General features: G+C 35.0%; 1 long non-coding RNA gene and 1 pseudogene across 1 annotated transcript; one reads left to right on the top strand and one right to left on the bottom strand.

Moving 5' to 3' along the window:
* The window catches only part of LOC127159430 (uncharacterized), a 42,286-nt pseudogene extending 27,881 nt beyond the window's left edge, over positions 1-14,405 (bottom strand).
* A 3,263-nt stretch (positions 14,406-17,668) lies between these two features.
* On the top strand, positions 17,669-19,149 carry LOC127159434 (uncharacterized). Its single transcript, XR_007826445.1, has 3 exons — positions 17,669-17,776; positions 17,873-17,951; positions 18,747-19,149. It is a non-coding gene; the product is annotated as an uncharacterized LOC127159434 (long non-coding RNA).
* The last annotated feature ends 6,594 nt before the right edge of the window (positions 19,150-25,743 follow it).

The following is a 25,743-nucleotide window of genomic DNA, read 5'->3' on the forward strand; positions in this document are numbered from 1 at the left end:
ATATAAACCTGTCTGTGTGACTTCTGTTTATCTCTTTCATATTCCTTTTTATATTTGCTCAGTTCATTTGTAGCTAATTTCTTCGGTTACTGTCAAATCATGTTGTTATGTGGTGTCTTGTCTTTACAAAGAAGTTAAAGCAAAGTCTCTATCTCAAGGTATGCCTTTGCTTTAATGATACTTGTTGAATTTATGCTGGTCAAGGTCTGCATATTTAAAGCTGGTTATTTTGACATTTCATTTTATTTAGAAAAACAATGAATCTTATAATAGTTTCATGTATAAATGCCAATAAAAAAAATCTGATTCTCTTAAAATGACTGGAATTTTGTATATGACTGGAATGTGAGTATATCATATAATTATTGAGTTTGTATTCCGACTGTAACCCTGCAACATCTGCAGTTTCTCTGTACTTCCAAGAATGTTATTAATAAAACGTTCTCCTTTAACGTTTCAAGACATAAGACGTTTGGACACTAGATGGAGCTCTAATATTATCCTATGCACACTGCTTGTTTATGTACCATTTATATAGACTATGTTACCAGTGCAGTCAGAAGAGCATGTGTGGGATGCTTTTCTATATATATTGCATTGGTTGTTGCTACAGTAAAAACAACAAAAAAAAAAAAAAAAAAAAAAACAAAGAAAAGTATTTTATTCTTTTAAATCCCATATTAAATAATGAATATTTTCACAGTGAAAACAATAACTGTATTTTACAGATTTTTGTTTGTTTATTGTGTGTGTGTGTGTGTGCACCTGGTATTCATCACGTTATGGGGACCAAATGTCCCCACAAGGATAGTAATACCAGTAAATTTTGACCTTGTGGGGACATTTGTGAGGTCCCCATGTGGAAACAGGCTTATAAATCATGCAGAATGAGTTTTTTTCAGAAAGTAAAAGTGTGCACAGTCTCCTGTGAGGGCTAGGTTTAGGTGTAGGGTGATAGAAAATACGGTTTGTACAGTATAAAAACCATTACACCTATGGAATGTCCCCATAAAACATGTAAACCCAATGTGTGTGTGTGTGTGTGTGTGTGTGTTAATATAGTAAATCCTTTTTGGTTTATCAGTGCAAACATTTCCTCCTTGTGAAGCATTTTTAATAACTCTAAATAAAGCAGTTTAACAATAAACAATAAAAGCAAAATACCACATAACAAGCATGCTTGTTTTTTTTAATACTTTTTTTTTTGTTTATATATATAGTAAGGGGTAAGTTTAGGGTTGGAGTAGGTGTAGACGTTAAAAAAAAAAAACAGTCTAAAAGCTAAAACAATGATGAGGAGTCAGTGGAACTCATACTGTGTCACTCCCAAAAGCACATTACGGAAAGACAAATAGTAAAGAAAGAAATTAGGGAACAAAGTTCCAGATTAGGCTATCAGAGAGCAAACTGCTATAGCTACTTATATAGACATCCTACATGTGGTGGATTAATCAAATGGAGATGCAAGCTGTTTTTTAGTTTGTTAATAAAACATGAATATGTTTCAATGGATGACAACCAAAGCCTACAGCTAACTTTTTTTTCCACACCTACCAATTGCCAGGGAATTTTACATCCATAAATATGTTTTACTATCCATGAAACTCCATGTGCATTATTTCAGGCTGGCAGAATGAATTGGGGAAACAAATCTAATTGCAATTCTCTGGTTAAAAAAAAAAAAAAAGAAAGAAAAAAAAAGAAAGAATCGGTTAAACTTTCAGGTGTGTTGGGAAAAAATACTGTTATTTATTTGATCATATATTAAAAAAGAAAAAAAAAAAAAAAAAAAAAATCACACTGCGGTTTCTGTGTTGTTTTTATGGAATAATAATAACAATAATATTAATAACAATAACAATAAAAACTTTGGGAAAACTAGAAAGCTCCTGACCAAAATAGGCATCCATAATCCAAAAGATAATGTCAAAAAAACTTTATATCAAAAGTAGAGTTGTCATTTGATTATTTTTTTTTAAATCTAATTAAAAACATATGTTGATTAATTTTAATAAATTTGACTGTGAAAATACCCCCAAAAGATATAATTTAGAAAGAAAAATTTTATTTGATTCAGCATAAAATTTATTACATATAAACATTTATTCAATTCAGTTCAATGTTTTTCAAATGTATTTGTATAGCGCTTTTCACGATACATATCGTTGCAAAGCAGCTTTAGACCAAATTAATGTTTTTACGGTACTGCTTAATTTTTGCAATAAATAAATATTTTTGATTATCTGTCTGTCATGTTTTTCTTTATTACTGTACAGAGAGAGAGAGTTATGGTTAGGTTTAGAGGTAGTAGTGGGATTAGCGACTATAAAACAATTTTTATGCTATATTGTTAATAAAAATGGTCATTTCCCTGCATATTTTGGTCAGTTACGTTTAATATCATTTTATATTAGCTATAAAATTGGTAGGTTTGGGGGTAGGCTAAGGGGGCTAAAAATCTAAATCGATCATTGATTAAAATAGGGGAAAAAAAGGTAAGGAGACGTGACTGACAGACCATGCTTGAGGATTTGCTGCTTAATGCTCAATGACAAACATTCTTTGAGTGCGCGTTCATCACGTAAGCAAAAGTGAAAGTAAACAGCGCAAAAGCGATTTCAATACATTGCGTATTGATAACGCGAAAACTATATACAATATCAAAATGTTTCGGTGGTGTGAGCGGTTAGAATAAAAAGACAAATTAAAATCTAGCAAACTGAATATCGCTCCAATTTGTGATTGGCTGTTAGGCTATCTCGTGTGGGGCCAGGGTGGGCCAAGCTTCTGATTGGGTGGGCCAGGCCCAGTTGTTAACAGCACTGTTATATGGGAGCTGTTATATATCCTTTGAAGAATGTTTTTTTTTTTTTGTTTTGTTTTTTGTACTCGAAATGAAAAATGTCATTAATTATTAAATTATTAAATAAATAATGTTGTTTTGATGTCCATATTCAGGCACTAATACTTTGTGGTTTTATTAGTTTGTCTGACAAAGCAGTAACTAAATCAGCATACTATCATCTCAAAAACATTGCAAGAATTAGATGTTTTTTTTTTTTCCAGTCAAGACTTGGAGAAACTTGTTCATGCCTCTATCACAAGCAGGGTGGATTATTGTAATGGTCTCCTCACTGGCCTTCCCAAGAAAACCATTAGACAGCTGCAGCTCATCCAGAACGCTGCTGCCAGGATTCTGACTAGAACCAGAAAATCTGAGCACATCACACCAGTCCTCAGGTCACTACACTGGCTTCCAGTTATATTTAGAATTGATTTTAAAGTACTTTTACACATTTATAAATCACTCAATGGCCTAGGACCTAAATACATTGCAGATATGCTCACTGAATATAAACATAACAGACCATTCAGATCATTAGGATCGAGTCAGTTAGAAATACCAAGAGTTCACACAAAACAAGGGGAATCCGCTTTTAGCTATTGTGCTGCCCGCATTTGGAACCAGCTTCCAGAAGAGATCAAATGTGCCAAAACATTAGCTACATTTAAATCTAGACTCAAAACTCATCTGTTTAGCTGTGCATTTACTGAATGAGCACTGTGCTTCGTTTGAACAGATTGCACTATGTATAATCATTTTCTGTTTTTAACTGTCTTAAATTTATTTTTAATCAATTTTTTAAATTATTTTTAAATCATTAAATCAAACAGTTTTTACATTTTACATTTTTTGTTTTGTTGTTGTGATCATTGTTTTTATGATTATTCTACTTCCTTTTATGTAAAGCACTTTGAATTACCTTTGTGTATGAAATGTGCTATATAAATAAACTTGCCTTGCCTTGCCTTGCCTTGACAAGACAATTTTCATGTATGGTTTCCATACACATTTATATATATATTGTTAGATAAAACATGGTGCTATAGCAATGTACATAAAAACTGAATCCATATCATTTTGTGTTCTATCTAAAATATGTTTAGCTTTTCGCAGCCAAGTAAAAAGTGACTTACATTCAAGCAGTTTTTTTAGGAAAATCTTTGTATGTTGTGAATTGCAATGTTGTATTTACTCATAACAGAAGTAAACTGTGGATTTGTTTGGCATTAAATGTTGTGTGAGTTTATTATCTGAAATAACAATGTACTGAAAACAATTAAAAAAAACTTCACTATTAACATTTTAGGCTTCTTTGAATGTAATGATATAAAGATTCTTAATAGAAACCTGTCTGTGTGACTTCTGTTTATCTCCATATTATATTTTATATTGGCTCAGTTCATCCTTTCATCGGTTACTCTCAAATATTATGTTGTGTGGTGTCTTGTCTTTAGAAGTAAGTCAGAAATAAGGCAAAGTCTTCATCTCAGGGTATGCCTTTGCTTAGTGCTATTTTAATTTTTGCTGGTGAAGTTGTGTTAATTTAAATCTGGTTTTATTTTTATCTTTAAAAAACAATTAAATTAACTTAAATTATATTATAATATGTTTTGTACAATGAATCATTTACAATTTATCTGTACATTCAGGAATATGATTCCTACTTCATAAAACGTTCACCTTTGACGTTTTTGGATGCAAAATTTCACCATTATCTACTAAATATTTTCAAGCTGTTTAACAGTCTTTAACAATGTGAACAGTTTCTAAACGCTTTCTACTTCGTGTTTATATTAGTCTGCGCCGCTGATCTTGGATAGGCGAATTCCTGGTTTGGACACTAGATGGTGCTCTAATATTAGATCAATAATATGTACACTGCTTGTGTACTATTGATGTATATAGGCTATGTTACCAGTTCAGTCAAAAAGTCACTGTTAAAGAACTGGTGAACATTTTCAATGAAATGTTCTAATAAAAGCAATATAGTATTAGTAACGAGTTGCCTAAAGGCTATAAGCAAATAGCACACTAAAAGCATAATTTATGTGGAAATATGACCTGTCCCTCTAGTGGTCAAATGCTGTAGTTTCATTTTTGAGGTTGTTTACATCTAAGCACATATAGGAAGCAGTGAGGTAGTAGATAAAAAAGTACCAAAAAAATTTCACCTGCATGCTGCAATATAGAACTGTCTGTACGTTATCTGGGCTATGTATGTAGGTCCTAAAACATATTTGTATAAAATATTCGAGATATATGAAAACGCAACAGGCAATATGTCTACAATATGCGCATTAGGTGGAAACTCACATGAATTTGATGTTGGATATTACATACGAAACAGCAGCAAGTTTGGCTACATTTGGACGAATACTGCTAGTGTAGTGCGCGTTTCAAGTGTGCCGTGATAATCGCGCGACGTCTCACGAACAGCATCGACGTTATGGACTTCCGCGTGAGTTTTAAATTTTGGACCCGAGCCATACAATAGACACCACAGTGCCAGACGGTTGAAAGTGAACTTTTGACAAGTAAATAAACACTTTGCACACAGTACCTTAACCGCTTCGAGGTGAACCAGAAAACTTTGCAAACAAATATTTGATAATTGTATTAATTTCTCAAACAAAGCACATTTTGCGATTAATAACATTCAAGACTTCAGACATCAGCCTTTTTTGTTTCTTGATAATGGATCGTTTCTCTCATTTGGCGGTTCACAAGCAGATGCAGACCATAATCATCATCATTGCTCACAAGTTTGTATCTGAACTTTGACATCGTCAAGTTTCCTTAAGGTGAGATTTTCTGTTTACGTCTTTCTCGAACTCATCTTTTACATTTCGGGGTTCAACTTTGACATTCTCTTGCTAAAGCTGTTTAACTGACACAACAGGAAGTTGTTAATGAACAATTCTTTTACACTTCTTTTTGAGTGAATTCAAAGACTTTTGTACAAAGACTGTGCACTGTACTACAAGGAACTCTAGGAATGGGCGGAGCGATCCTGAAGTTTACTTTTGAAATGTATCGAAAGTATCGACCCTCATATAAAAAATCATGGTATTTTAAACGTATTTTACTTATATATTGCACATTTCAATGCGTAAAATAAGATCTGAAGTGCAAAAATAAACTATGTTAGCGAATATTTGTGTTAGGTAGAAAGACATAAGCAGTCAATCACAGAGCGTTCGCTGCTGACGCTGCGCTCAAAGCGCTTATTCAAACAGGGCTGTTTTTGCCAATAGCATCACAAGCATAAGTAGATCATAAACTCTGAGATCATAAGAAACTATTATAATAAAGAGCCTCACCATGCGTTTGGGAAAGGCAGTCAAGAACAATGCTTATCACTTGTACAGGGGTGAGGTTGAGGTTATACTGCCCCAGTAAGAAGCTAAAGGCAGAATTTAAGTGCTTTTTTTTTTTTTTTTTTTTTTTTTAATATAACATTTTAAAAATATAACCTAACAGTTTACAGTTAAGAACTATTAAATGTTTAAATGGAAAAAAACAAAAAATGACTTTCAAATATAATGCTAAGTGCGTATAATCACCCATTTTATTCTTACAAATAATTTTAAAGATTTTTTTTTTTTCAGTATTGTTTCTACATCAACAATGCTGGCCTTGGAAGTATTGCATCAGATCGAAACTAGTCTCCACCCATGCCCAGTGCATTAATTTTAGCCGATGATTAATTGGTGAAGTCATGGTGTCACTGCTGCTGCTATTAAAAGCTCCAGTTGCAATAACAGTCTATTGACAGCATTGGCTGGTCTAGCATAGGGAAAAAAAAAAAAAAAAAAAAAAAATTTTTCAGTGCTGTTTGAGAATAAGAACATTTGTGAGACAGCTGTTGTCAAATTTAATTGGTGATAAATATAAAACCTAATTGTTCGCTTGGTGAACAGCTTTGGAGAATTTAATGTTTACCCATTTAAGAGAGCTGTGCCAGAGGTAGTCTTATTGGCATGGTCCCAAACTTCATGTGCACTTGTGGACTTAAAATGGCCACCCTATGCATGTGTCACTAGAATTGTAACCTATCAAAGTCACCAAAAAAAAAAAAAAAAAAAAAAAACTTCTTTTAAATGACCAGATTCAGTGAAGCCATTAACTCAGTGGTAGACTTTGATTTAGCAACACAGTCAGCATCTTGACAGTTTTTTTGCAGTCATGTCATCTGTCCATTATTTTGTTGTTGGCTTTTTTAGAATCAGAAGCAGCAATGTTGATTCGTGAGAGCCCCACGTCACGTCAGCCCAAAACAAACACACCTGAACCAGCTCATTAAGGTCTCCAGGAACACTTGATAGGTGTGTTAAAACTGAAATTTGCAGCAAGGTGGTTCTTTAGAAGCAGGGTACCCCTGGTTTAGAGCAGTGGTTCCCAACCATGTTCCCGCAGGGTGAAATGGGTGTGTCAGATGTAGTGAGATGCAAAATGTGCAGTGTTGGGGGCCATTAGTTTAGAGCAGGGGTGGCGAACGTCGGTCCTGGAGAGCCGCAGCCCTGCATAGTTTTGCTTCAACCCTAATCAAACGCACCTGAACAAGCTAATCAAGGTCTGAAGGGTTACTACAAAGCAACAGGCAGGTGAGTTTTAATTAGGGTGGGAGCTGAACTCTGCAGGGCTGTGGCTCTCCAGGACCAGAGTTCGCCACCCCTGGTTTAGAGTGTCAACTGAAGGTCAGTGTTGTGTCACTAGCCATATTTACATGTACACTTTTTTTTTTTTTTTTCATTTCGATTGAATGATTTAGTGGACTTTTTATGAGATGTTATTTAATCCATTATTGTGTTTATATTTTAATTACTTCAATTTTGGGACACACTGATAGCATACAATGACAGTAAATACAAATCACCAGAGGAAAAAAAAAAATATTTGCATTAATATTTTTAATAGGTGGTTGCCTGACTTAGAATAAACTGACTAATCATTTGAGCACTCAGTCATGTGGCCAGAACACGACACTCATTCACAAAAATCAACCAAGTTGATTTCTCGTTTGCAGTTTCTAATAACTAAGTTGCACAGATTTATCTACCAGATAAAGTGATAAACACAATACAGCTTGATCTTAGCCAGCTGATCAACACATATCATCATTATTTTAAAATAAATTTTAGCAACTCTGCATTTAATTGTTTTGTTTAAATTTGCCAGAAATAGGAATATTTAAACACCTACATGCGAGGGCTGCCGTTGGGCCCCTAATATAATGGCAGGTAATAGGAGTTTTCAAAAAGATTTAGATTGCACTATATATGTATATAGGAATATAGCTGCGCTATAGTTGCATATTTTTATACACAATATAGTTATGTATATTACTGTATATAATACAGATTTTTAAATTATATTGCATGCCTGCTGCTGCCATAATAAGTCTTTATATACAGTTTGAATGTTTATGTGCTTTTCTTCTCTTTCTGCTCCCACTTGCTGTGGTGGAGCAGTTATGGATTGTTCTTGTAAATACTTTATAGATATGGAGATTCAGATCTGCAATTAAATTACCACATGATGTTTGTCCACAAAAACACATACTAGATTCAGATGGCAATAAAATGACTACCCCCTGTAAATAGTGAAAATAACTTGTGTCCCCATTAGAAACAATTACCATCCGAATAGGGCATTAGATTCAGGAACTACAGGGTGTCACAGGAGGTTCCAAGTGAAATGATCACTGAGCTGGATCTGGTAAAATAGTCTGAAGATTGATTATCTTCTAATGGCAACACCTGGTTAAACCACATCCTCCTCCTCTTTAAATTTCTGTAAAGGGAAAAAACACAGGTTTAGTAATAAAATCCTCTAAATGAAACTGTGAAAATGTAACTGATTGAGATTTATGATTTTGTTTCAGTGCAAGACATAACAGTAGCAAAATTGTTTATCTTTTAAAATTAACATTTTTATTTATGTATTTTTTCCTCTTCAATTTTAAAAGCTGATTCCCGAGTTTTAAAGTTCAAGTTTGGTGAAATCAAGTGAAGACCTGACCAACAGAAAACAGATATATGTCACAGCATGATGCCTTAACTCAGTATTTCCCAATCCTGGTCCAGTGTTGCCAAATTGCCAATTTTGCTAGATTTATCAACTTTTCATACTACTTTCAGAAAGCAGTGACACAGTTTGCTTTTTTTAAAATGTATTTGTCAAATTTGTCACAGTCATGTTAAGTATAAATTTGGACAAACTTTCACTATGCCTTGTGATGCACCTTTTTTTTGTTTTTTTTTAAATATTACGCAAAGCCACTAGACGGCAAGCCTGCAACCATTAGCTGAAAAGAGTAACGGCTAAAGCTAACGCATATGGTCTAGCAGTAAATTTTTTTTTTTTAAATTGATGTCAATGGAAGAGAGGCTTCACTACACTGAATAAACGGCTTTTTTTAGAGAAAACGGCTTATCATTTAATAAATCGATTAATCTGCTAATCTTCAACATGTTTTACATAAAACAATACTGTTGGATTGAACTATTTTTAGAGTTTACCACAGACAAAATGCTGTTTTATAACTGAAGTCACTGACTATTTGCGACAGGTGGATTCAGCTTACGCCACTTCTCATTCATTTCCATGGTATCCGTAAATGGTGATTTGTGTTACTGTTATATTATTTTACTGTATTATTTAAATCTTTAAAATTGTTAAATACCAAACATTTATTCAGGCATTATAAACATTGGGATAAGCAGTAGGGGGTCGGAGTAAGAGCACCATCTCACAAACAAATTAGCCATAGTTTTACTATAAATAAAACCAAAAATTACAAGTGAAGAATGATGGTAGGCTATTTTTAGTAAAAGTGCTGTTATACAAATGGTAAAAATGGGGAAAAAACATGGTACTTTCACTAAGGGTGTTTATCAGTCAAACTGCGGCAGGGTATTGGGGAAATGTATTTATTTGTTATTCAGAATGCAAATACAGAAGGAAAATTTACAGTAACATTCAGCAGGTGGAAGATGACAAAATGACTGAGAACATGATTAATTGGGGCCCGAGCACCGGTAGTGTGAGGACCCTCTTGGAATTGCTTTGTTTATTATTATTATTATTATTATTATTATTATTATTTTTAGGGCCTGAGCCCTAAAAGGGCGAGAGCCCTATTGTTCTTCTAAGGATTATTAGGGCCCGATCACCGGTGGTGCGAGGACTCTCTTGGAATTGCTCTGTTTATTATTATTAGCATTAAAAGCATATGACCCACCGTTTGCTGTCTTCCTAAAGCAACCAGTTGGCAGTGAGCCCGGGTGTGAGAGCCCTTTCATCGCTGCTTGCAGCTTTAATTATTATTCATTTTATTCTTCTTCTCCAAAATAAGTCATATTTTTTGAGGGCCTAAACGTGCCCAAAAACTCAGGAAACTTTGCACATGCATCAGAACTGGCGAAAATTTACATTTGATATGGGTTTCAGAAGTGGGTGTGGCAAATACAATGTCTGATCTGCCTTAAACTTCACATGCTTGATAAGAGTCTGGACCTGAACACATGCAAATGCTCAGATTCAGTTATAGTCATAGCACCACCTGCTGACAACAGGAAGTGACATGTTTTACGCTGTGAGAAACTCCTCCTAGAGATTTCATGAAATCAGCATTATATTCGGTCAGTCTAATCTAAAGGCCTTTGCCATGTTAAATTGTGAAGATCTTGAGTTTTCATTAGAGGGCGTGTCCGTGACGGCCTGACAAATTTCGATGTTTCGCCATGGGAATAGAAATTGTTTTAACTCAGACATACAATGTCCAATGTCCAAACTTCACATGTCCGATAAGAGTCCTGGCCTGAACACATCTAGAGGCCAAAATAGTATTATAATCATAGCTCCACCTACTGACAACAGGAAATAACTTGTTTTACATTAACTTAAACATACAATGTGTGATCTGCGTCAGACTTCACATGTTTGGTAACAGTATATGTTATGTCTTACATTAACTCAAGCATGCCTTGTTCAATCTGCACCAAATTCATATGTTTGTTAAAAGTGCAGGCCTGAACACATATACACGCTAATATTCAGTTATAGGCATAGCGCTACCAGCTGGCAGAAGGAAGTTTGGCACATCTACATGACTTTGACATATTCCTCCTATATTTAGTATATAAAACGCATACGGCCCAGTGTTTGCTGTTTTCCTAACACCACCGGTCGGCGATGAGCCCGGGTGTGAGGGGCTTTTCATCACTGCTTGCAGCTTTCATTGTTGTTGTTTTTTTCTTCTTTCTTTCTTTTCTTTTTTTTTTTTTTTTTTTGTGTAATGTCAGCCCTAAAATGTAGTACTAGTCTGTGTTCTCATGAGAAACTGTTTTTGTATGTATGTGCACTGAACACTAACTGGAAATTCCCGAGCCGTAATAAGTAGAATGTTGAAGTAGTTGTACAAGTAGTCCGTTATATTTTTAGCTGACACAGGAAATACTGCATCAACTTCACAATTGCCTAATGTCCTTAAAATGGACTTTGTTGTCCATTACTCTCTTTTTAGTTACTATGGTAAAGTAAGTGTCATGAATATCAAGGGATGTGAGTCAGTGTGTCTCACATTGAATGCTGATCTTATGGCCTTTATAAACACCTGAAATGTTGTTGTTTTATGACGAGACTGAACTCTTTTATCTATAATAATAGATGCATTAAATTAACAAAAAAAAGTGCCTAGCAGAGCATGTGTTTATCAGGTGTAGTTAAAAGGCATTATAAAGACATTATTTGCCAGATAATTTATAGAAGAATTTGCATTTTATTTTTCTTTGTGATAAATATTATTCATCACTGAAGCTCAAGTAAAACATCAACATGCAAGTTCTTTAGAAAACCAGCTAAAGATGGCATTGTTTAACTCATAATGTGGAGAAAGTTCATTTATTAAATTGATGCAGGTTTACATTTCTGTGTTCATTTATAGTTTGCTTTTAGTTTGAGAAATTCAGTGTTTTTGTAAGAGCAAGAGTGTAAACCACAAATCATTTTTAGAATAACGTTGATTAAATGATAATTAGTAATAATTGGATTACTAATTAATTACTAGTGATTAATTACTAGTAGTAATTAGAATAATTGTAATTTTTGTTATAGTACTTATCAAAAGCTGTAAGTAACAACTTGCCTTCTTGATCAGTTTTTCTGTATTTCCTGCGGATCCAGACTGCAGTGACAATCAAAAAAGATCCAGCAGCAGCAGCAGCAGTAAAGATCAGCATTGTGTGACATTCAGAGCCTGAAGAATATAAAGTAGAGTTTGAAGTGGACTGTGGACCTGGTGTTGCAATGGCTAAAAATAGTAATTAGTGTGAGTAAATTCTCTGATCTGATAAACACTATAAACAGCAGCACAGCTCAGCTTGTAGGCATAAGCTACTTCTGAAGAACCTCGTACAGTCATAAGATGGTAAAACATTTTACCTTTCACATACCTGAACATGGTTTACAGAGTTTGCTGATGTCCAGATGTTGGTCTGGTTGCTGATGGGATTGTTGATCACACAGCTGTAGGTGTTTTTATCCTGATATTCCACCTCCAGAGGTAGAGAGAGACTGATACTGAGATCAGACACACTGATGCTGGACAATAAACTGTTTCCTTTGTACCAGGAGAGACTCACACGACTCACATTCACCACTGAACACAACAATGAACAATTCTGCAGTGATGATGATAAACAGTTTGAAGAGTTACTGCTGATGACAGGAACAGGCAGATGATCTGGAAAACATTAAATAAGACTAGATTAGAAAGTGTTTATTGCAGCATTAGTCAGTCAGTGTGTGTCTTATATGAGAACAATATTCACTCCTCTCTTCACAATTCTAAAAGATTATTACATATATGGACAAATAACAAAGAAGAAAATTATGCCTAATTAAAATTATTTAGTTATGCTATTAATCAATAATCAAAATATTAACTTTAAAGGTAAATAAAATATGTGTAACAACATTTCACTCACCATAGACAGTGACATTGAAATTGAAATTCTTGTTCACACTGTTGGTCAGTAGTTTATAATCTCCAGAATGTTTACTTAAGATGTTTGTGATGGTTAGAGATCCAGTTTGATCATCCAGTTTCAGTCTGTCTCTGAATCTCCCATCAAGAACATTATTATATAAAGTGACGCTGTCATCTGTTACATTGATTTTAGCTATTAAAGTGTTTTCAGTTCCAAACCTCCACAGAATCAGATCATTATCCATCATTTCAGTAAGACCAGTGTTTAGAGTGACTGAATCTCCCTCCATCACTGACACTGACTTCACTGCATCTGTATCAGCAAACACTCCTAAAGAACAGTCACAGATTTGATCATTTACTTAAATCAGGGGGTGCTCAACCCTGGTCCTGGAGATCGACCTTCCTGCAGAGTTCAGCTCCAACCCTGATCAAATACACCTGAACCAGCTAATTAGGATCTGAAGGAGCACTTGATAATTACAGACAGGTGTGTTTGATCAGGGTTGGAACTAAACTCTGCAGGAAGGTCGATCTCCAGGAACAGGGTTGGGCACCCCTGACTTCAATAGTCCACACAAAACAAAACTTCAGCCTGGTTCAGTCTTGAAAGGCCTCAATTTCTGTTAATGTATGCCAAAAACATACTCTGTTTATGCGTGTTAAACAGGCACAGACATCAGTACCTACGCAACAAGTTGTAGAATATAGTAGCGTCTGTCATCAGTCCCTTTTCAGATGAATCAATAATTATTTCATGTCAGAGACAAATTTGCTGTTATTGTACCTGGCTTATATTTTTCTCATGTGTAGATCTCACGATAATTTGATTAAAGCATCTTATATCTTGAAAATCCTGTTGCTGATTAAAAACTACTTTTTTGGCACTGTATTACATCTCTGCAAATACAATCTATCAGATTAAAACTAAAGCACAAAGTGATGTTTTAAAATGAATATGATTGCATCTTACCAACCAGATGCCAAAAGCAGAACAAAACAAACATGTGAACCATTTTCAGATAACAGCACTTGAATTATGTGAACAGGTATGTGACAAATTGTGAACTAAAAGGACAGTGTTAAACTGCATGTGATTCATCCACCAAATAATATTTGAGCACCTCCCACTCACTACACATGTACAGGCTCTTCTTGCATGCGTTGGTTATAAATATTCTCTTCTATATTACTTTTTGCAACAATATAATTTTAAATATTTTATGGATTATATTTAAATATATATATCTATATTTTATAGATATTTTATTAGATAATTAACTCCAGAAGATGGCAGTAGTGCAACATTAAGGATGGTAAGCTGCCGTTAAAATCCATTTAAGAAGAAGAAGAAGCTTCTGTGGATGCTTTTTGTTTCTTATTTGTGTATCCCACAGTTATGGCAGAAAGATCCGGGTTTAAAATCAAAGTACCGCAAGAGCTATTCAATGCTTTCAAATCGCTCTTGCCGTACTTTAATGTCATACCTCGATCGGTGTGCGCAGCGCAACTTAAAGCCGCACGCACTTTCTGACCAGGGTGACGCACCAGCGCTTGACAGTGCGGCATATGTTTCGAACTTATGAAAGAATCAGTCAGTGCGTCATATTTATTTTAGTATAACGAGTCTGTTTACAAACCTGTTGTCCAAAGAGAAGATTTTAATGACATGTTTTTGCTCCGAATTCATTTAACATCAGCAGAGTGTTTAAAATGGTTATTTTTATTTATTTATTTATTAATTTTTTTTATCTGACGTGGTTTCACACCACAGAATGTGGCAAAAACATTATTTTATATAGTATTGTTATAAATTCAGCCACCACTAGGGGCCACTGGTGAACTTCTCTATTTCGGATTAATACCTTCTGCCACCACCTTTAATTCAAACCCGGTCTGGTCCGGGAGGAGCACTCAAACACACTCAAGAGTAAGAATTACAAAGAATATACTTTATTAACAACAATAGCAGCCATATGGCATTGTCTCATATACATATCTTGATTACGTACACCATTCATATAAACTCATTAATCCGTGAACACACATTTCAAATTCACAGCAAACATTATAGTGAGGCATTTCATACACAGCACCCGTAGTTAGAAACTCCAAGCATAAATCACAAGCCTTATGTGAAAGAACCAGCACCGGCAATCAATATACTATATTCAGGGAGAGAACAATCAGTAATAGCTGAACACAACAACATCGCACATGAATCATATAGAATGAATAAAATAATTTCGGACTTCCCTGTCCACGTCCGACGACACCCTGCCGTCACTGTGAGGACTCAATAGAATTCCGTAGATGTATGGTTTGTTAGGATAGGACAATATTTGGCCGAGATCAAATATCAATTATCAAAATACTGAGAAAAAAAATAGCCTGCATTTCTTATCGTTTATAAATATTAGTAGGCCTATGTTTATTTTGTTTATGCTCGGTTTATTTGATTTAGTTTTTGTGTATACTTCATTTATATTTTATTTGTTTCGTGTGTATCTGTTTACTCAAGCTCACTTGCACTCCTATTTTTTGTTGTTGTTGTTTAAATATTTTTGCATATGTTTGTTGAATGTGTTACAATTAATACACATTCACACTTAAATATTGAAATGTTATGTCATTTTATGTGCCTCCTCTTCACTCGTCAAATTTCTGTGAGTGGAGCCCATTTTCATTATCTTGCCTAGGACCCCACAAACCTACAGGCCGGCCCTGAGTATGGAGGTCTGAGCACAGAGACTCCATCATAGCAAAAATTTATAGAAGGACTGGGATCTTCACTGTTGCTAAATCGAAGTCTACCACTAAGTTTATGGCTTCACTGAATCTAAAAAAGTAGGGTTTTTTTTTTTTTGGTGACTTTGACTGGTTACAATTCTAGAGACACATGCAGAGAGTGGCCATTTTAAAGATCAAGCAATTTCTGAGTTATGTTGAACATTTCTATTTTGTTTGTCAGTTTTATAATACACCAGTATTAAAAGTTCACGCAATTGTTCTCGTGTAACTTGTTCTCACAGTGCTGGTTATGATTAGCCTACGTTAAAATACTTAAAATACTCACAACAGACAGTATTACAATATTATTATATTGTAAATATAATAGTTAATATTTTGTACAATATTCTGTTGAATATGGTGCACTGGTTGCCAGTGATATTAAGGTGATAAAGTCTAGTGTGTTTGGTTCTGATGTGACTGATGGTCAGAGATCCAGTCTTATTTTCCAGCTCCAGTGTCCCACTGAATCTCTCATCAGTTCCATTCCGTAAAAAAAAAAAAAAAAAACGGAAAAAGTACTGGCTTTTGTTTGCCTAAAGTGGGTTAGGACTAAACAATATCAAATACTCAATTCATTTAACAATGTGTCAACTCAGGCAAAATGCCTGTATTGTAAAAGACAGTTTAGCTTTAAACAGTAACGGACAGAATTAAAAAAAAAAGAAGAAGAAGAAAGAAAACATGAGCATCTGTAAAATACAGGTGTTGTACTAAAAAGTGGTCACAAAATTTAAACTTCAAACTGTAAAACAATCAAGATTCAAAACTTTTTTTTTTCTTATGAGAGAAAACAATATTGTTTAGAGGGATAGTTCACACAAAAATGTTAATTCAGTCAATTACTCACCCTCATACCATTCCAAACCCATAAGACTTAAATCTGGGTACTTTCTGTCCCTCTGTTGATTGTCTATGCAACTACCATTTTCAAGGTCCAGAAAGGTATAAAGTATGTGACTCCAGTGGCTTGACAACAGAATTTTGAAGTTCATTGTAACAGAAATATCATTGAAGTGATGCAATTCATTACAGGGGATGTATTATTTCCCATTTAACTGCATGTTTAATACAAGTACCATTTTTTTTTTTTTTTTCAATTTAAAAACTGAAATATTACATGGATTTTCGAAATTGATCATACAAGAGTCTTGGAGGAATGCATAACCACTTGGTTGCCTTCATCTCAACCCTTATTTAGGATTTCTTCACAGGAAAACTCTAAAAGAAATGGATAATGATACAAATGAAATGAATGAAACTGAACTACAGAGTAACATGCAGGTTGGAGATGGAAAATCAACATACACATTTCATAACATACGTGTTCCTTACTTCTGTATGAATTCCTGTGTAAGTGGCGCCTCTGCTGGGTATTTGTAGCTCACAACCGCAACAGTGGTCATTAACTTTTTAAACGACAGCAATCTTGAACTGCCCATCACCTTAAACACAAAACACATTACAAAATGACCATATACATAATGACAAGCAGTTTGAACACACCTTATACACACAAGGTTAACATGCAAAAGTAATCAATCCAATCATTTTGGTAACGTTAGCACGTTGTCTGTGACGTGGCTTCTGACGCATCAGACAGCAAACAACTTCACATTGTTGTGAAAGTCAATAGAATAAATTACTCAATAACTATTTTCTTTCTGATACTTAACACTAATGTTAAATAGAACTGTTAATAAAACAGAATACAAACCCATGATAAGAATGCAGGTGTGCTTGAGATTCACAGTACAGCAGCAATCACGTCCTGTCATTAAAAAAGAAAATGAAAAAAACACAACGGTCATTTCGTCATAATGTCGTGTGCATTTGTCCATTAGAGTGGGACAGATAACTCGAGGAGCTAACGTTACTGGCACGCTGACCTGAAGTGCCATTCTGGAGTTAATATAATAGTCCATAATATGACAGTGTAAAAGGTTTATCTGTAAGTCTGTATGAATTAAGCCCTGACAGATCTGAATCATGAAATTTTGCTTTTCTCTATTAGTCACCCACAAGATTCTCGACCCTCACTCAAGTCCTCATTCCTTCATTCTCGTCAGCTGACCATAAAGAAACGGAGCAAGGCAAAATCAATAAGCATCAGACAGCAAAAGCTTCAGTATAGATGCTAAGGCAAATGGGTATGTTTTTATTAACATTTGATTTGTCTGTGTAACAATTCTCTTCCATCATTTTACTAGTCTTAATTTGTCACCTGTATTGTCATGTTTAATCAGATTGTCCAAGAAGCCTGGAAAAACAGTCCAGTGATGAGGAAGAAAATAAGGATAAGACAGACTTGTGCACTTCCATAAGGTAAAACTCAATACTTTTGCAAAGATTTTTTTTTTTTTTTTTGATTAAAGAGATATTTTACTAAAATCAAAGTAGCCATGTACTCACCCTCATGTCATCTTCAAAACACAAATGTAATTATTTGCTTCAGAAAGTTCATAAAGAGATCATAAAACTAATCCATATGAATTGAGTTATTTATTCTATATTTTCTGAAGAGACTTGATCACTTTGTGTGATGGGCATATTGAGTTTAGGCTTTTATGCACATAAACATTTATCAACTGAAACATCAGATATGGTAAACAGAACCTCAAGCAAGAGAACCAGTGAGATTCATTCTCATATTATGCAGTATCGTTTGAGCTTTCACAGGAACCATTTGTTTGCTGATTGCTGTTTGTGAATAAAAGCCTAATTTCAATTTGTTTATCATATAAGGTGACCGTCTCATCAAAAAAATTGGACTAAAGTGCTCAATTCATGTAAATTAGTTTTACAATCTCTTTGAAAACTTTTTAAGCATCAAGGTGGTAGCTGTGTGGATTCAATGCATGGACAAATCTCTCAGTTTTCATTAAAGTATATTCACTGGTGTTGAACAAAAGACCTTTGAGTGTGGAACAACATGAAGATCAGTAAATTATCAGAAAATATCAGAATTTTTATTTTGGGTGAACTAACCGTTTAAAGCACATTTCATCATCAAAAGTTACTAGTGGCGGGTTTTATGCATTTATCAAAGCACATAGTAAATATCTTTTCCCCACCTTACCTTTCTTTGTTTAAACTAATGTTTGTTTTGGCTGTTTACAGTCCTGTATCTGCACCAGTATTAAAGGCCATCTCAGTTAGATGGAGGACCACCAGCCATACCTACTGGTATTGAGAAGGATCAAGGGCATGATCACCTTATTCTGTGTGGTTGGACAAGCACCTCATCCCTTCTGACAGAACCACCACCCTGAGTCCTATCGAACTCAAAGTCCACTTTGTGCTCAACCTGTTGTATCAGTAGGTCCTTGTCAATGTCTTTATCTTCCTGCTACACTCTACAACATTGATGTTGGTCATACCAGTGGGTTACCAGTAAAGTTTCAAACTGACACAGTGTGTTGGCTGTTATTGAATGCCCACATTATGTATTTTTAGTTGAACTGAATGCAGATTACATTTAATGACAAATCAGGGTTTGTATGAACACTATATTAGTGTGGAAATAACTTTCTTGGTGTTAAGCTGTTGACACGCATAGTGTAGTTTCAACACTAATGGTGTAAATGGGAGGGGAAAACACAATAATAGTGTTATTGGTCAACACTTACAGTGTTGTTTTAAACTCTATGCAAGTGTTAAAAAAGTAACACTATTTAAAGTGCTAGTTTAACTGTCTTTAGTGTGGATGTAGACACTGAAAGTGTAAATTTTAAAACAGAGTGTGAATTTAACACTTTCAAATTTGCTGTGCATTTCTTTCTGTCAAAGACAACTGCTTTGAACATGGCTGTCTGAGTGCCATAAATATTCTTTTTCAATAAATATTTTGCGTGCCTGTAACTCAAGAAGTATTAAAGATATTGCTATATGATTTTAGATTCTAGTTGTTAATAAACTTTTCTTTTGAAATCCATGTCCAGATTGCTGAATGTTACCCATTTTCAGTGGTCAAAAACCAAATGTTGGTCACTCTGTATTAGGGTTGCAAAGGGGTGGAAAATTTCTGTTAACTTCCTAAAAATCATGGAAAGTTGCTAGAATTTTCCCGTCTTTTTGCATCCCTACTCTTTGTACAGCTGATACTTATTTTATTTAAAGAACAATGTCTATAGAAGAAATAAGTTGAAATTAGAATTGTATCTTGTTTCTCTTTATCAACACAATTGCATAGAACATGTCTGAATGCTAAAAGTGCACTGTACAATCCTACTGTTATTTTTTGCATTGTAAACAGTAATGACTAGATAAACACAAAATTACATTTGGTTTTTCACTACTGAAAATGGGTAGGATACTAAAAATAGAAAAGTTCATGAAGAACTAGAATCTAAAATCATATTGTAGTATCTTTAATGCTTCTTGAGTTATATGCATGCAAACTTTAGAAAAAGAATATTTATGGCACTCAGGCAGGTACAGTATGTTCAGTGCAGTTGTCTTGACAGAAAGAAACAAGATACATCTCTAGTTTCAACTTTATTTGTTCTTCAGACATTCCTCTTTAAAAGAAAAGATGTATCATATTTTTTTCAGACTGACCCATATTTGGTTTTTGACCACAGAAAATGTGTACATTTTAATGATTTACTCCTGGAGCCATATTGAAATTCCATTATCTCTGGAACTGAACAATACAATACCTTAAAAATGTAGAAACCAAAAGGAAAGTTTTTTTTAAGACCCAATATCTAAAAGGACATTAAAATATCTTTAAAACTACTTGAGTTACAGGCATGCAAACCTTGGAGAAAAATTTGCTGTTTCCCCAGTTTTAAACGGTCAACACTGGCAGATAATGCAACAAAGATTGCTAAAGTCAACAGATTTTACGAATAGAACTAACAATCATCTCTGTGTAAAAATAAGACACGGAATGACTCTATGGTTAATGTTGGGACTGTCCTCTCTCAGTGTGCCAAATTTCACAACTGTCCCGCAAGTGGTTCTATGGGCTGCAGAAGAATGTCAGCAGATACAGTAGGTGCCTTCACACCTTTGGTGCTTGGCCCCTAAATATATATATATATACACACTACCGTTCAAAAGTTTGGGGTCAGTACATTTTTATTGTTTCTTTTTTTCTTTTTTGAGAAATTAATACTTTTATTCACCAAGGATGTATTAAGTTAATAATTAAAAGTTTCTTAAAAGTTAATAATAAATATTTTACATTGTTATAAAATATTTATATTTTGAATAAACACTGTACTTTTTAAACTTGTTATTCATGAAATAATCCTGAAAAAAAAATTACAGGTTCCAAAATATATTTGGCAGCACAACTGTTGATATTATCCAACATTGATCATTCTAATAATAAATCTGCATATTAGAATGATTTCTGAAGGATCATGTGACACTTAAGACTGGAGTAACAGCTGATAAAAATTCAGCTTTTGATCACAGGAATAAATTATATTTTAAAGTATGTTAAAATAAAAAACATTATTTTATATTGTAAAAACATTTTGCAATATTACTGTTTTTTTTTTTTTTCTATATTTTTAATCAAATAAATGCAGCCTTGATGAGCATAAGAGACTACTTTAAAGACTATTACAAGTCTTACTGACCCCAAACTTTTGAACGGTAGTGTATATATATATATATAGGGGTTGGACAATGAAACTGAAACACTGGCCAATATAGTGTTGGAGGTTTCATGGATATGTTTGCACAGCCTGGTGGCCATTCTTCACTGATTGCACACTGCACCAGTAAGAGCAGAGAGTGAAGGTTGACTATGTGCACCCAATGGATCAAACATTGTACCCTGAAAGTAGTGCCTTGTATCAGGATGATAATGCACCAATACACACAACAAGGCTGGTGACAGAGTGGTTTGATGAACATGAAAGTGAAGATGAACATCTCCCATGGCCTGCACAGTCACCAGATCTGAATATTATTGAGGGATGTTTTGGAAGAGCTAGTTAGGAAAAGTTTTCCTACGCCAGCATCACGTAGTGACCTTGCCACTTTTTTTTTTTTTGCAAGAGGAGAATAGCTTAAAATCCTTCTGGCTACTGTGCAGGACTTATATTTGTCATTCCCAGGATGAAATGATGCTGCATTGGGCACAAAAAGGCTCAACAACATACTAATTGTTTTTAAAAAAACAGGTGTTTCAGTTTTATTGTCCAACCCCTGTATATACAAATACTAAACTGCTAGTTTAACCTTAAGCATATTACTTTGCTCGTCCACGCAAAGCGTACCGGGGGCCTCATTGCTTTCACAAATCACAAGGAAATTGAACCACAAATGGACCCACAAATGAACCAAACCTCTGGAGGTGGTCTGAGTATGGTTCGCTTTTGGGTCCTTTTATGGAGATCATGTTTCTTCACAAATATGAGCTGAACCGCTCCAAGACGGGTTGCAGGTTTTAATGAAATAGTGTGATTCATAGGTGTGATTCAGGGTGTTTTTACACCTAGTTTGTTGAGCCCTGCAAATGTTTGGTTACACTTTATTTTGATAGTCCACTTTAGACATTCTACTAACTGTAAGTAACTTTGCAACTAATTCTCAGAAATTTGCAACTACATGTCTACTAACTCTCAGAGCAGAATGTTAGGTTAGGTTTAGGGGCAGTAGAATAAGTTGACATATAATTTCAATGTTTAGAAGAGTGTTAGAAGATATTAAGCAGACAGTCTACTAATACTCTAATGACTAGTTGACATGCAGTTGCAAAATGTTCAATCTACTATACTGCAAGCACACAAGAAAAGGACTGAGGTCACTTTTGGCTAGTTCCTTTTCTGGTTCACTTTAAGGGTGTATTCACACCTGTCTTGTTTGGTTCAACTGAATCAAACCTAAGTTTGTTTCCGACCTTGATGCAGATCTTTTAGGCAGGTGTAAATGCAGCAATCGCACTCGGGTGTGGACCAAACAACCATACCAAGAGCCAGCTGAAGAGGTTCTTGGTCCAGTTCCAAACTAACTCTAGTGCGGTTGAATGGATGAACCAATGAATGGTTGACCTTAGCACATGTGTTGTTTTGTTTACAATTTCTGGTCCCTTGCAAAAAAGGGCAGTGTGAAAGCAAACCACACCAAACAACAACAACAAAAAATCAACATTGTATTTGGTCTGGACCAAAGCAAGTAAACTAGCTGACTTTTCTGGTGTGAATCAGAACCAGCTATGCTTATTTGAGAATGCCCTTATCAGTCAGCCTGAATCAAACACATCTGAACCAGCTCGTTAAGCTCTTCAGGAACACTTGATTCACACTGATTCAGATCATCAGCTTATTAGTAGAAAGATCCATGAACTGAACTCAGTCGGTGCGTTCCAAACAGGATATTATTATTCTCCGAAGGGCACTTCGGAGTGAAAACAATCATCGCTGCCACACTGAAGGGTCGTTTCAAACCGAGGTGCTCAAAACTGGCCACTTCAAAGGACCCTAGAATGAAGGGTTTCGAAGGATACAACTGATGGACACTGCGGCCCCCATGATCCTTTGTGTTGATTGTTTCCATGATGACGGCACCTCCGTGTGGTCATGAGATGATGACTCAGAAGGGCACTTCAGGAAACAGTTGTTTGGTCCCCTACACCCTTCAACCCTTCAAAGCTCTCATTCCGGAGGGTAAACTCTTTGAAGGCTCATTAGGGAATAGGAATGAGCCCTTCAGAAACATACACAATGTGCAGAGCAGTGGCCCCAAGGACTGGAGTTGAGAACCACTGGTTTATACCACACTGCATTGATTAATAGTAGAGCTGTTGCAAAGGTAAAGTCTTATTTTAAACACTAGATGTCACTCTGTGCAGTGGTATGCACACTTTTCTTTACATCAGGGGTGTCAAACTCAGTTCCTGGGGGGAAATTGTCCAGCAGAGTTTAGCTCCAACCCTATACAGCTAATACAGCTAATCAACATATTTAGGATTAGGGGAGTGTTGGGCACAACCTAACATTTTGAATTTCTCAGTTTGTGTAAACCCATGTGGGGTTTAGAGTGTAACTTTTCATCCATGTTAATTTTACACTTGTCTAGTACAAATATGTCGCTTTGTTTTTGCCATTTACCTAAAAAGAAAGGAAGCAAAATGTGACAACATGCCCCGTAGGTCGGGTACATTGTAACATGAGGGGCACATTGTAACATGCCCATAAGACAACTTAAATTATCTGAACTAATGAAAAAAATATGTAAGACAGACTAAAATATTTTGTCAATAGAATAAAATTGTCTCTTTCAAATAAAGTAATGTTTTTTTTTTTTTTAGTAAAAATAATCTAATTTTGGAGTTTGACAATGAACACATTACAACCGTGCTTGGGAGGGCCCTGATCGCGATACGCAGTTATACAGTATAGTTTAAAACAATGTGCGCAAATGAAGAAACACATTCAGAAAAAACGCTCCCCTCCCTCTGTCACACGTCTGTGGACTGTTTTGTTGGTTTTTCCCTCATGTGTCCTTATTTGGTCTTTCCTGTTCCGTTTCTTGTTATGACATCATTGTTTAATCACTTACACCTGTCCTGTTCTCATTAGCCTGGTTATATACGTTTGATTCAGTTCTTCGTTTCTTATCGGGCCTTAAAGTCATTTAATGTTGTGTACTATGGTTTTCGTTGTGTTAGCGTGTGGTTTCCCTGCTGTTCCTGTTCGTTCCTGTTCCTTTGTTTGGATGTTATTAATAAAGTATGTGTTCCTGATTTCCCTCGTCCCTACTCCTCCTTCCTGCACACGACACCTGACACCCTCCAAACACAGCTCTCACAGAACACGAGACACATAAACAAGCCAAAAGACTTTACATTTTTTTTAAATAACAATTTCTGAGCATTAAACATCAATTGTCAGTCTTTATTTACCTGTTACCTGTAACAGATTGTAACGCAGTGTTACAACTTTCCCCATCAGCGTGACTGGATTTTAAAACATGTTAGTGTCATCTATACTAGATCCAGCGATTAATGAATCTAAACTAATAAATAACAGATTGGAGATTAAAATAGTAGCAGATTTGTCTCATTTTAAATGAATGCTAAAAACTGAGATGAAAAATTTACTTCAGCCAGAAATGTACTTTTATTATGCTAAAATAAATATTCAGCGATTATCTTCAAAAGGCTTTTGAATTTTGGCACACTTTTTTCTCTATACGGTGTTGCTATGGCAACTAGTAAATACCTTAAATTTGGTTATGCCAGCATGTGTGGAAATACTTAAACCACGTGTGTTATAACTAATCCCGCGTTAGTTTGTTCCCCACGCTCCCCTACAAGAAGCTTCCAGGCAGGTGCTTTGGCACTAGCTGGAGATGCCCTTTGCAGGACAGTAGCCCTCCTGGAGAATTTGAGACATGTCCTGTAAATGAAATACCAAAGTGTAAAGGTTTGTTTGGTTAACATGACCAGTTATCCCTTGCTGTTACATGTTATAACTACTTCATTATGAGCATGAAAGCACCTTTGTACTTTGTGACGTGCCCCTGCCCATTTCACTTTAGCCGGGTGTGGAGCGGGTCTTTGGGAGTAATTTTGAACACCTGCCAAGAACTATAAATTGGTCCTTTGTTTTTTTTCGGCCCCCTTCTGTTTCCCTTTTCATTTTGTTGTTCTTTTGGGTTAAACATTACTATTGAATTTGTGTTTGGCAGGCCTGTATTTTATGTTAAAATGTTGACTTTATTATGTTTGTGTCATGTTAATTGTTCTTTATTTGTGCTTTCTCAATTTTTGTTTTGTTTTATAAAGTTCATTTTTCGTCAATAAATATTTCTTCAAACTGTTTCTGTTCTCATTGACTCCTTTATTTGTCACGGTTAAGAGCGGGCTGTGACAACTTTGACAGTCATTCATTTATGGTATTATTGTAGGGTTACAGATTTAAAATATCTTAAATAGGTTTGTGTCTGAGGAGTTATAATATAAATAGATGTCACATGGCATTATGATTCAAATGTCATGCTACACAAACACTAAATGCTGTATGAGCTGCATTTGAGACAAATGGCACTGAAGTTGTTGAAAACACTTTTTAATGTTTTGCCTGATTTGAGCCAAACTCATCTGTCACAGAACAGCTGATTGAAAATACTACTTTGAGAAAATGTTTAGTAA

Source organism: Labeo rohita, unplaced genomic scaffold (genome assembly GCF_022985175.1).
Source record: "Labeo rohita strain BAU-BD-2019 unplaced genomic scaffold, IGBB_LRoh.1.0 scaffold_216, whole genome shotgun sequence".
Taxonomy (NCBI): domain Eukaryota; kingdom Metazoa; phylum Chordata; class Actinopteri; order Cypriniformes; family Cyprinidae; genus Labeo; species Labeo rohita.